This window comes from Triturus cristatus, chromosome 3_1 (genome assembly GCF_964204655.1).
Source record: "Triturus cristatus chromosome 3_1, aTriCri1.1, whole genome shotgun sequence".
Lineage (NCBI taxonomy): Eukaryota > Metazoa > Chordata > Amphibia > Caudata > Salamandridae > Triturus > Triturus cristatus.
Window position 1 is genome coordinate 681,334,206 of NC_140583.1, and position 11,057 is coordinate 681,345,262.

The window sequence follows — 11,057 nt, forward strand, 5'->3', positions numbered from 1 at the left end:
TCGCAGAGGATGTCTGATTCACATTAAAAAAATCAAGTACTTGAACTAAAAAAACCTGTGTTAGACGACATCAACCTGCCAGCCACGAACCCTGTCTGATCCACATGGATTATCTTCTGTGCTATCGGGGTGATACAACTAGCCCAAATTTTCATTAAAATGTTATAATTGGCATTTAATAAACTAATCGGCCTATACAAATTTACCTCCCTTGGGTTCTTTCCCTTCTTGACAAAGCTAACAATTGTTGATTCCTTAAAAGTTGATAGAATCTCACCCCTTCTTTTATAAAATTAAAAAGCTCCATCAAAAATGAAAGCAATTGTTTAGAAAAACGTTTATAAAATTCTTTATGAAGGCCAGTGATTGCCACAGGATTTCTAATGCTGTAATGTCCACTTCTAATCCTTACGATTGTTTGCTTGTCAGTTGTGGTAATTTTATAGACTGGAAATAATGTATTGTCTCATGTGAGGCCGCATATGTGTTTTTTCATATAAGTTGTTGTAATGCTGCAATTGTTTTTTAGATATCTTATCCTTTTCATGAAATACAGCCCCTGTCCCAGGTTCCTCCAGTTCTGCAATCATTACAGCTTCCTGCTCAACTCTGGTTGACCAAGCCAGGAACTTCCCACAGCCGCGAGCTCTGTATTTCCTCTAAAATAAAAAATCCCCCTACCTCTTGCTTTGCTTTAGTCAACTGCATATCTGTTGATATTCGTGTCCCCAGCCGGCTAATCTTTTTCCGTAAAGCAATGTCAACTGCAGATTGGAGTTCGGCTATACATATCGCCTGACTTTTAGCTTGTGAGGCCATAAATGCCACCATCTGTCCCTGGTTTGTTGCATTAAAGGCCCCCCAAACTGAAAAAAAATTATGCAGTGCCCTTGTTTATCTGAAAAAAATCCTCTATATACTTTGTCATACTTGCCATCCATTCCTGATTAGAAAGAAGGCGGTGATCCATCTGCCACCTGGACCTCTCCCTCTTCCTCGTTTCAAACTCCAACTCGATACTAACCAATGAGTGATCAGAAAAAGAGTTAGCCCAAATTTCAGAACCAACACAAGTTAAGAGAGCGGAAGATTTGAAAGAGGTCTACACGAGAAGCTGATTTAAATCGATGGGAAAAGCAAGTATATTGCAAGAACTCTGGATGAGCTCTCTGCCATGGGTATACCAACTGATAATCCTGTTTCATTATATCTAATACTTTCTTAGTACACCGCTTTAACTGTTTTTTGGTTTTATTTGAGGTGTACCTTGCTAAGTCCTGGATAAAGTTAAAATCACCTCCCATGATTATAGGGCCATCTTCTCCCATGGACACTTCGTTAATCTGCATGATTGCTTTGGGATCAACCACTATTGTGGCATAATAGTTCACTAGGTTAAATGGATTTCCATTTAACCGGACTGTAATCCAGATCCATCTACCATTAGCATCCCTGCGAACTTGTATATCCTCCCAGTCTGCCCCTTGTTCAAGATGCACCGCTAACCCTCCCTCCGCCAAACCGGCTGAAGCAAAATCTGTTTTGTAATAGTATTAAGAGATAAAAAGCTTTGGTGTGTTAGTTTTAAGCTGGGTCTCCTGGAGCAATAAAACTTGTGGAGAAAAAATAAGTTAACCACCTATTTAAGCCCCCGTACTTTTGTTTGTTATATATACCATTAACATTACACTATATTATTCGAATTTTAAGACCCATCGCCCCTCTAGCCATTTTCCACAAGAATCTTTTTAGACACACTTCTCACAATTACATTGCCTACTATGACTCTGCTTATTTTTTCTACCCATGCTCCCCAACGCCCAAAACACCCCCTTGTCCCACCACCCCACAATCCAATGTGAGAAAGGAATATCCCACAATACCCCTCTCATGATGATAAACGCCTCTTTGGGTGCCATGGAATTGCACCTGGGTTAACTGCCCATCCCCCCATGCCAATCATTAGAAAAAACATCTATTATGACCATCAATCTCTACCAGCCATTCAGCATTTTCTCTCTTCTTAACCCTCTTTTTCCCTCTCTCCTCTTCTTCCTCCCAGCAGACTAATCAATATTTAGCTTGCGATCTTTTGTAGCAATTCCTGGGCTTCATCCCAATTAGTGAACATATGAAATTTGCCTTTCACTAACACCCTTAATTTAGACTTTTGCGCATGCTCCATCCTGGATCCGTTACTCCCCGGCCACTGAGGTTCCTGAGCGGAGGCGAGGTAACAGAGTCTTCACCCTCCCTGAGCGTGTCACTTCGGTGCGCTGAAAACACGTTACCGCAGTTGGCAACTTCCAGCGCAGGAATTATATCACAAAACCCGCGATGCAGACATTATCTTGAACAATTCCTGAGCGACGCAACCTCTGTTTGGGCTCGCGCCTATCAGCGTGTTACGTGAGGAAATCGACGCCGAGAAGGATCGGCGTCCTGTCTCCCTTCCAGCGCCTGGAGCACCGTAAAGAAGGATCGACGTTAGGAACTGGGTGAGAGTCCTAGAGTTTCCTTGTTTCCAGGAGTGCGTTGTATCCAGATCAAAGATTGCCGTGTTGGTGGAGTCACGCGCTTATGAATGCGCTTGGAACTATATTGTGTATTTCCCCCGGAATACTCAAGAGAACCTAGAGAGTGGGAGGGCTGGAGGGCGCTTCACAAACTCATTTACTTTAACTTCCTAACCCTGCACTTGTGACCAACACGCTCTGTCTTACCTGCCGGATTCCCTGGGCGCCGTTTCACGTCCATCGCCGTCTCCCTCCCGCCCGCCGCCGCCATCCTCAACGCGGCCGCAGTGCGGAGGGGGACTACCTTTCCCAGGATCCTTTGAAGCGGACAGGAAGCGGAACCTGAACCCGCCTCCTGTATTCTCGCGCCTGGAGGCGCTTAAAAGAAACGTGAGCCCCCGCCTCGCGGGTCCGCGCGCGGGCAGCGCCGGGCTAAGCCCGGGTAAAGGGCGGGCCGTCTGTGGCCGTCAGGGGACGGAAGAGGCCGGGCTGGGCCACCCCCCTAATTTGCTAGGCTGGATGTTGGGAACACCAACTTGGTATTGAGTCCGAGTAACAGAACCACCCATCATCTGTTGTGGACTGGGTAGTGCCTATTGACTATTCCCCGTTTTGCCGCCACATATATGTAAGGTGTTTTTGTGTCTGATTCCCCCACTTTACCTAACTGTTGGCTCTGGACATATACTTTTGTTGTTTATTGTCCATCTGTGCAGTGCTTGTGTAGTTTTGTCTCACGGTTCGGACCTGATTTATAAATGTCAACACGTTCTGGGAAAATTCTGAGGGGGAACGGGGGGGGTATGGCTGGATCCATGGACCAGTTTATTACCCGTGTGGCCAATGTCATTGACAAAGAAATATCCATGGCTGAGCGGCGGCTATCAGGAAACTCTTTTGGCGATAGACGTTCCTCGATCGGTCCGCTAGCTCAGATATCTACACCGGAACATGTTTTGGTCCCACTTTCCCACCCTCTTGGGCCCTCTCCTCCGGATCATCCTCGTGTAGCGGCTTTGAGAGCCGATCTAGAAGGGCTTGAAAATTTGTCAGATTCGGCACTTAATACCCAAAGCATTGTGGCCCCAGCTGTAGCAGGAAGCAAGCCAGCTACTGTTTTTGCCCATTTGGATGCCACCATTAATCCCTTAACTATACCTAGCCCGAAGTCTATCTTGGTCCAGGCGGATGTCCACCCAGCCCCTCTAAAATCTAGAAAACAGTCCACCTTACAGAGTAACAGATTTTCTAAAATTTGCAAACACAAGAGGCGGGTGGCGGTTAGGAGGGGCTTCCTTAATAAGGCATCAGGAGGCGAATCTAGTCAATTTCAGGAAGATAAAGATGATGGCTCTGCTGAGGGGAATGCAATATTTGTCACCAATACTCAATTTAGACTTTTGGGCAATTGCTGCCTGTGCGCCCTGTGCTTTAAACAGATATAATAACTTTACGAATTCCATCCTACAACGTGCTGCCTGGCTGAAGACGGCTGAAATGCCAGAAACCGGTCCTAGGAAGCTAGTTTCCGGTCCAGGGAAGGCATGGCTTGGCAGTTCGGGCTGGACTGTTCCCATGAGGCACAGGGTCAGACTGATTTGCATATGGCCATGTCTGAACTGGGGTGGCAGAGTGGGCTAAAGAACGGTGATGGATCAAACCCAGATCTGTTGACTGGGTGTGAGTGTTTGATTGGTTCTGATGCTCCGTCCATCACCACCCCCTTTTGTACCGCTTTGTTCGCCATAAGTTGGCAGGGTATGCTCCGACGTGAGTCCCTTGCTCACTTTGCCACTGAATTCAAGCAAGCCTAGCTGAAGACGGCTGCAATGCCAGAAACCGGTCCTAGGAAGCTTGTTTCCGGTCCAGGGAAGGCATGGCTTGGCAGTTCGGGCTGGACTGTTCCCATGAGGCACAGGGTCAGACTGATTTGCATATGGCGATGTCTGAACTGGAGTGGGCTAAAGAACGGTGATGGATCAAACCCATATCTGTTGACTGGGTGTGAGTGTTTGATTGGTTCTGATGCTCCGTCCATCACCACCCCCTTTTGTACCGCCAGTGCTGACATAGCCAAAAAGATACGGCACCAAGGTACTTCTTTAGTAGGAAACTGCTTCTTTTGAATAGCTCTGGTTAAAATATGTTCCTTTGTGTGAAAGTCTGTGAAAGTTACCAAGATTGTCCCTGGAAGTTTTGAATTTGGGTATGGCTGAGCCGGGACCCTTTGTGCCTGTGTAATTGTAAGATCTCCTGAATGATCTGGCAGTACATTTTTCTTTGTGAATGTCTCGACCCACTGAAGGACTTGCACTCCTTCACAACCTTTCGGTACCCCTACCAAGCGTAGATTGGAACGGCATGAATGGTTTTCTAACTCCTCTATCTTAATTTCTAGTGAAGATTTTTCCTTCCTTGCTAGGGTGACTTGTTGTTGCATGATATTCAACTGGTCCTCCAACTGCGAGATCCTTGACTCAGCCTTTTGCATTCCTGCTGGAAAACTACCTACAGCTTCTTCCATTTTAGACAATCGTTGAGGCAAGGAAGCTATTTCGCTTGCTTGTGTAGCTTTTAATTCTCTGATTTCCTCCAGGATGAGTTTCAGCATAGTCTTTATATCCCACTGCACAGTAGTCTCCTCTCCTTGCTGTTTTAAAAGTTGCATTGCATGGGGTCCTCCTGGTTCTGGAAGCATCTGATCTTGCATGTCTGAGGCTGCAATGAGAAACTGCACCTAAAGCTGTGTTTTCAAAACTTTACTCTGGTTAGCGAAGGGCAGCTGCGTACCTTCATCTTGCTGAGCTGTCTGTTTTGGACTCTGAACGAAAGGTTGCTTATTTACTGGAAACCCTGATTCGCTATTAAGAGATAGTTCCTGAGACGCATTTGATGGTGTTTTCCTTTTTTACAAATAGTGGGTAGTCTTTTGACGTGCCTGGAGTCGAGCTGGTGCTTGCTTTATTAATATCCATCTGATAATATTTTTCCCCCTCGCTGTTTTTTTTTACTTTCTCTCTTCTCTGTATTCATTGCTGCTCGATAATTCTCGACAGCGGGTTTTTTATGGGGGTTTCCACCACTAGACCTTCTTCTAATGCCAGCAACATTTGTGAGACAGTACCCTGGACAGCCTCCGCAGATCTGGCCTCTACCCCATTTATCCACAATGTCCTCCTCTGAGCTCAAAGATACTATCGCTGAACCTTGATGTATTTTTAGGTTGTGCTCTGCTCTTCCTGCTGCTGACGCTACATTCTTCATTTGGGTAGTTCGCGTTTTGACTTTGACGGCCACTGCAGTATCCGGATTACCCATCATGTAAGCCATTTTCAGATGCTTCCCCGATGTATTAGAGCTCCCTTATTCCAGCCTTATTTAAGAAAGAGAGACCACCCGGCGACCCACAAGCAGAGCACCTTACAAACGTATCAACATTCACTTAGGTACTTACCCCCTGGTTTGAAACCTGGTTCTCCCACCGCCTCCCCACACACACAGTGCAGGCTCTAGTATCTTCTTTTTTGCTAAAAAAAAAAAACAGAAGGCGGCAGAGAAAAGTGCTCCTACTTCTCACTCCTGCGGTGTACTCAGCTGTTTGGATATGGATGCATCTTCCGATGCTAAGAGGCCACGCTGCTCCAGTCTGCCAAGGGAAGAAGAGAGGGCGAGGTAGACTCCACTCCCCCGACAGGCTCAATCCAGGAGCCTGCCGTAGCATCGAGAAAGCTGCTGGCTACACCGCCGCTGGCCAGGGCATGGTCTGCTGCGTGTTTAACGCGCCTTCAGCGCCGGTGAATGCTCCTTACCACTTGGCTGCCCGATGCAGCTGTATCTTGCCATGCCTCCTCCAGCTGGCATTCCGTGACTTGGAAGCATAAGCCGCGGTCTTTGGGGGAGTTGTGGGACGGGGGAGGGTGGGTCAGTCTCCTAGTTGACAGCACATGCCTGCCACTCGATTTGTGGTTATGGTAATGGGAATCCCTTCATCGATGTTGCCTTTGATGGCCTCCATTCAACGTCATTTGTAGTGGTCAGCTTTAAATGAGTTTCTTGTGTGGCCCATTGACTCTTATGGTGGATAGTAAGTGGCTGCAGCCTGAACCCCAGGAAATGAAGGAGGCACCGGGGAAAAACTGGTGCAGCACTGCGTGGACAGCCAGGATGAAAGAGAGCCAATAGCATAATTTGTATTTAAAAATATTTTCCTTTCATTATGGCAAAATATGCCGCATGAAGATTGCCCCCCCATTTCAGCGGAACAGAGCTTTATGTTTTTACATCTTTTATTGCTGGGTCATTCTGTCCTTGATCCATGATGATGCTCAATGTCATTATCTCATTCTTTTCCTCTTCCTCTCCCTCCCGTTTTTCATGTTTCCATTGCGTTGCTTTATGTTTAAAACTTTTGGATGCTTTCCACCATTCTTCTATGACTAGTGTCCCTGATGGCGTCTTGTCAAGATGTTTACTGCAATTCTGCCTCTAGCATAAATCTACTTTTAACACTAGTTACTTCGCCTGCGGAGCTTACCTTCATGTGAACTGCGTGCAGTTCCACCAGTCATCCAGACACCTCAGCCGGACTCTCTCTAGCATACATCTCACAAATTTGCAAAAGAAGTTTGAGGTCTTGCCCTCTCATAGATCACCTGTAAACCATGGAACGACTCCCTGCACCACATTAGAGCCTCCTCATTTCTTCTTTAATTCTGCAAGAAGCTGAAGACCTAGCTCTTCAAGTAAGCCACACACCTCCAAAGCACCAGGATACCCTTATGGGTGATAGCACGCTATACAAATCCACATATCACAAGACATCCTACGCATCACCTTCATCACACACAACACACAGCACATGCAGATACCTGGTGTTGCAAATGGGTTCTACCCATTTAGTCTGTCAAGATATTTTTTTACTTTTTGGTCACCCGGTTTTGGACGTTTATTGTGTGCGAGCCTTCCTTTATTAGTCTCACTCCCAGTTATTTCATGGTAAATTGGACTACATGTGTTTCCAGTCAAGGTCTGCTTTTTAAGATAAGGCTGATGCGACGCAGCTAAGTCAAGGGACACTGGGCTGGCTACATTTGAACATGTGTGCAGGCTGCACATAAGACACTACAGTCGTGCACAGCCTGGTAGCTGCACACAGGTAACCTGCCTGTCACAGTTTTAAACGGCATATTTGACTTGTCAAAATACTCCTTTTGACAGGCGTAACCCTTCCTTTTCAATTTTAATAAGTCACTCCTATCTAAGCCTTATTGCCTTTAAAGACTGGGTGCAGATAGTTAAAAGTAGGGCGTGTAGAAATTAAGGTTGAACATGTCCTTACAGCAAAATATCGCCAAAGGCAATTTTCACTGTAGCAAGGCTGGCTGCTGCCATAGGGAATCATGGGCTACATTGCCTCTTTTATAAAATGCTAAATTTGGATTGGTAGTAGCTAGAAAAATACTTCTTGCACTTGTGTGAATTGTAATTTTAAAGTCCTCTTTAGTGGTGAAGTTAGATTTTAAATTATTATTTTAGAAATGCTACGTTTAGAAAGTTAGCTTTTTTCTGCCTACGTTTCTGGGAGTTTCCAGCTGCATGGACTGGTAATGGCTCTACCACTGGGAAATTTGTGTTGGAACCAGACAATGCACATAGGGGCTTGGGTGTAAAGGGAGTGGGTCTTCCTGACAGGGCGGCTGGGGGGGGGCCAGTGCTCTAGGATCGACGTAGGTTTGATCTAACTATTTCTCCATGGGATACCATGCGTGGGGTCCCCTCCTCCTCTCTCACTCGGACGAGGGACCCGATCCCACCAGGCAAGCATCAACTGAAAGGGGGCCCGGAAGACAAACGCCGGGTCCCGGTATCCCATCTCCGGGACCCAAGAAAAACATGGACTGCTGTTGCCGCAATCGGGATCCAGAAAAGAAGGCTACTCTTGCATGGTGGGAACAGGACAAGCTGTTGCTGGCTCCCACACCAATGAAGGAAGGCACCTAGAGAGCAAGTAAGGATTATTTTATTTTAGACTGTAAAGCAACCCATCCAGGAGGGGACATGCAAAGGGAGGGGTTGCTTGTTTACTGTCTAATAAGATAAAATGGAATTATGACTACTATAAAGATCCTAGTAATCTTTTTCTGGCTAGAATGTTGAATAATCTTGATAATAATATAAAAAGTCCTCCACTATTGTTGATAAATGCCTATATTCCTCCAGATGCTTCTCATGATGCTCTCTTACAGGCGGTTTTCTCCTACATTAAAAAAGTTAATAATGTAGAATTTCCCCCTCATATAGTTCTAGTAGGGGATCTGAACTGTAAAATCTCCAATTCTACTTTGGAAAGATTCCGAAACCAAGAAAAAGAAGAATCTATGCAGATCCCTCAAGCGTTCTTTACACAAAACATTAGAACTAATAAGAGAGGGAAAATGCTCATGGATGAACTGATGAAGGTTGATGGCATTATAGTAAATGGAAGATTTCCTTTAGATACACCGGCAGCTTTTACTTGTAAAACATATAATGGAGAATCTATCTTAGACTATGTGGTAGTTGGAAGTTCTTCTTTCTATTTATTAGAAGACCTAAAGATCTCTAATTCTTCCTGCAGTGACCATACAGTATTAACTCTTACTATTGATTTAAATTTATCTTTGCATGATCAATGGGCTTTAAATGGTGAGTCTGTTAGTTTCTCTAAGAAAACAGGGAGATGTTATTGGGATAATAAAGCCATATTGGGCCTGAACAATGTTTTAGAGTCCACTGTAGTGAACTTGCCTACTTGGAATGGAACAGAAATTGTTAGTTGTAATACATTTATGAATCAAGTGGTAGAAATTGCAAAGAAGGTGAATCTAAAAAAAACCCTAAAGTAGTCCCTAGACTTCTCTTGCCGTTAAATAACGAAATAAATAAACTAGTTAGGAAACAATACTTGAATTACTCCTCTGAGCGTTATCACAGAATATTACTATTAAAAAGGAGGAGGACTCGGGTAAAGGTTAAGCTAAGAAAAGAGAGGCAGGATAACATTTGGATTAAATTGAGAGAAGCAGCCTCTAAAGGCCAGGTAAAAACCTTTTGGTCTCTCATCGGGGAGGGATGTGGAGCTAGGTCTCGATCATTTCCTGTGACCATAGAGGAGCACAAATGGGTTTGCTTTATTCAGGATCTGTATGCTGATAATGCAATGGTAAATAAGTATGTTGTATTAATGGAAGATATTTTACCGTATGATTCACCATCTGAAAAGGAAATGGCGATTAGGGAGATGCGCTCATCCGAAGCAATGGGCCCCGATGAATAAAACAAAATAGTGTACTGTGGAGTAAGATTCTCTATCCGGTGTTCAAGCACTGCTGTGCAAATAAATTGGTTCCCCCCTCCTGGAAGGGGAGTATAATAGTCCCTTTATTTAAGAAAGGAGATCGGGAAGCTCCACAAAACTATCATCAAATTGCACTTCTTGATGCAGTTGGTAAAGTTTTCGCTAAATGCCTTTTGTCCCAGATTAATGATTGGGTGGTTGCGGAAAAATTGTTACCGTTGGAGCCAACCGGGTTTAGGACAAGGCATGGAACAATTGATAACCTAACTGCATTACAGGTAATAACTGAAAAATATGTCAAGGTTAGAGGAGGAAAAGTGTATACAGACTTTATAGATTTCTCCACAGCATTTGATAAAGTAGATAGTTTCTTGCTGTGGAGAAAATTGTCAGACCTGGGTATGCCAGCTACCCTTTTGGAGTTAGTTCGGACTCTCTATACGGACACTTGGTGCAGAGTCCTAATGGGTGGGGAAAGAGGTCTCTCCCAAACTATCCCCACTTCAAATGGCCTAAAACAAGGATGTTTATTAGCTCCCTTACTTTTCACCTTATATATTTCTGATCTTCCTCACAATCTGGTTCAAAGTGAGGGTATTGCCGCGTTATTGGGGGAAAACCGATTGCATGTTTACTTTATGCAGACGACATAATAATACTGGATTTAACGCCTAGGAGAATAAATAGTCGTCTGCAGGCATTACTTGAATTTGCAGAATCCCACTATTTAAAGATTAATATATCTAAAAGTAAAATTATGTGCATGCACGGAAGAAAAAAGATGCAGTATGGGAATTTTGTATGGTCTGTGGGTGGCCAAAAATTGGAATTGGTAAAATCTTATGTTTTCCTGGGAAAAGTAGTGTGTGGCAATCTAAGTGACAAAGCCCATATAGAAAGTAACATCTGTGTAAAGCTACCATGCTGGGAAAAAGTTTGGGCTCCCTTTATAGATCTACTGGAAAAAGACATTTCTCATTCTTATTAGAGGTTTTCCGTGCAAAAATACCTGCTTCTCTGTTATATGGTATTGAACTGCTTGACATAAAGAAATGGGGCTTTTTAAATACAACAGAAGGGCAAATTTTAAGGAGCCTAGCCTCAGTCAACTCTGCTTGCCCAGTGGCTGCCCTAAGGTTAGAATTTGGTATAAGAAGCAGTTGGGTACAGGGTCTTGCGGGGATAGTGCGATGGGTTGCAAGCCT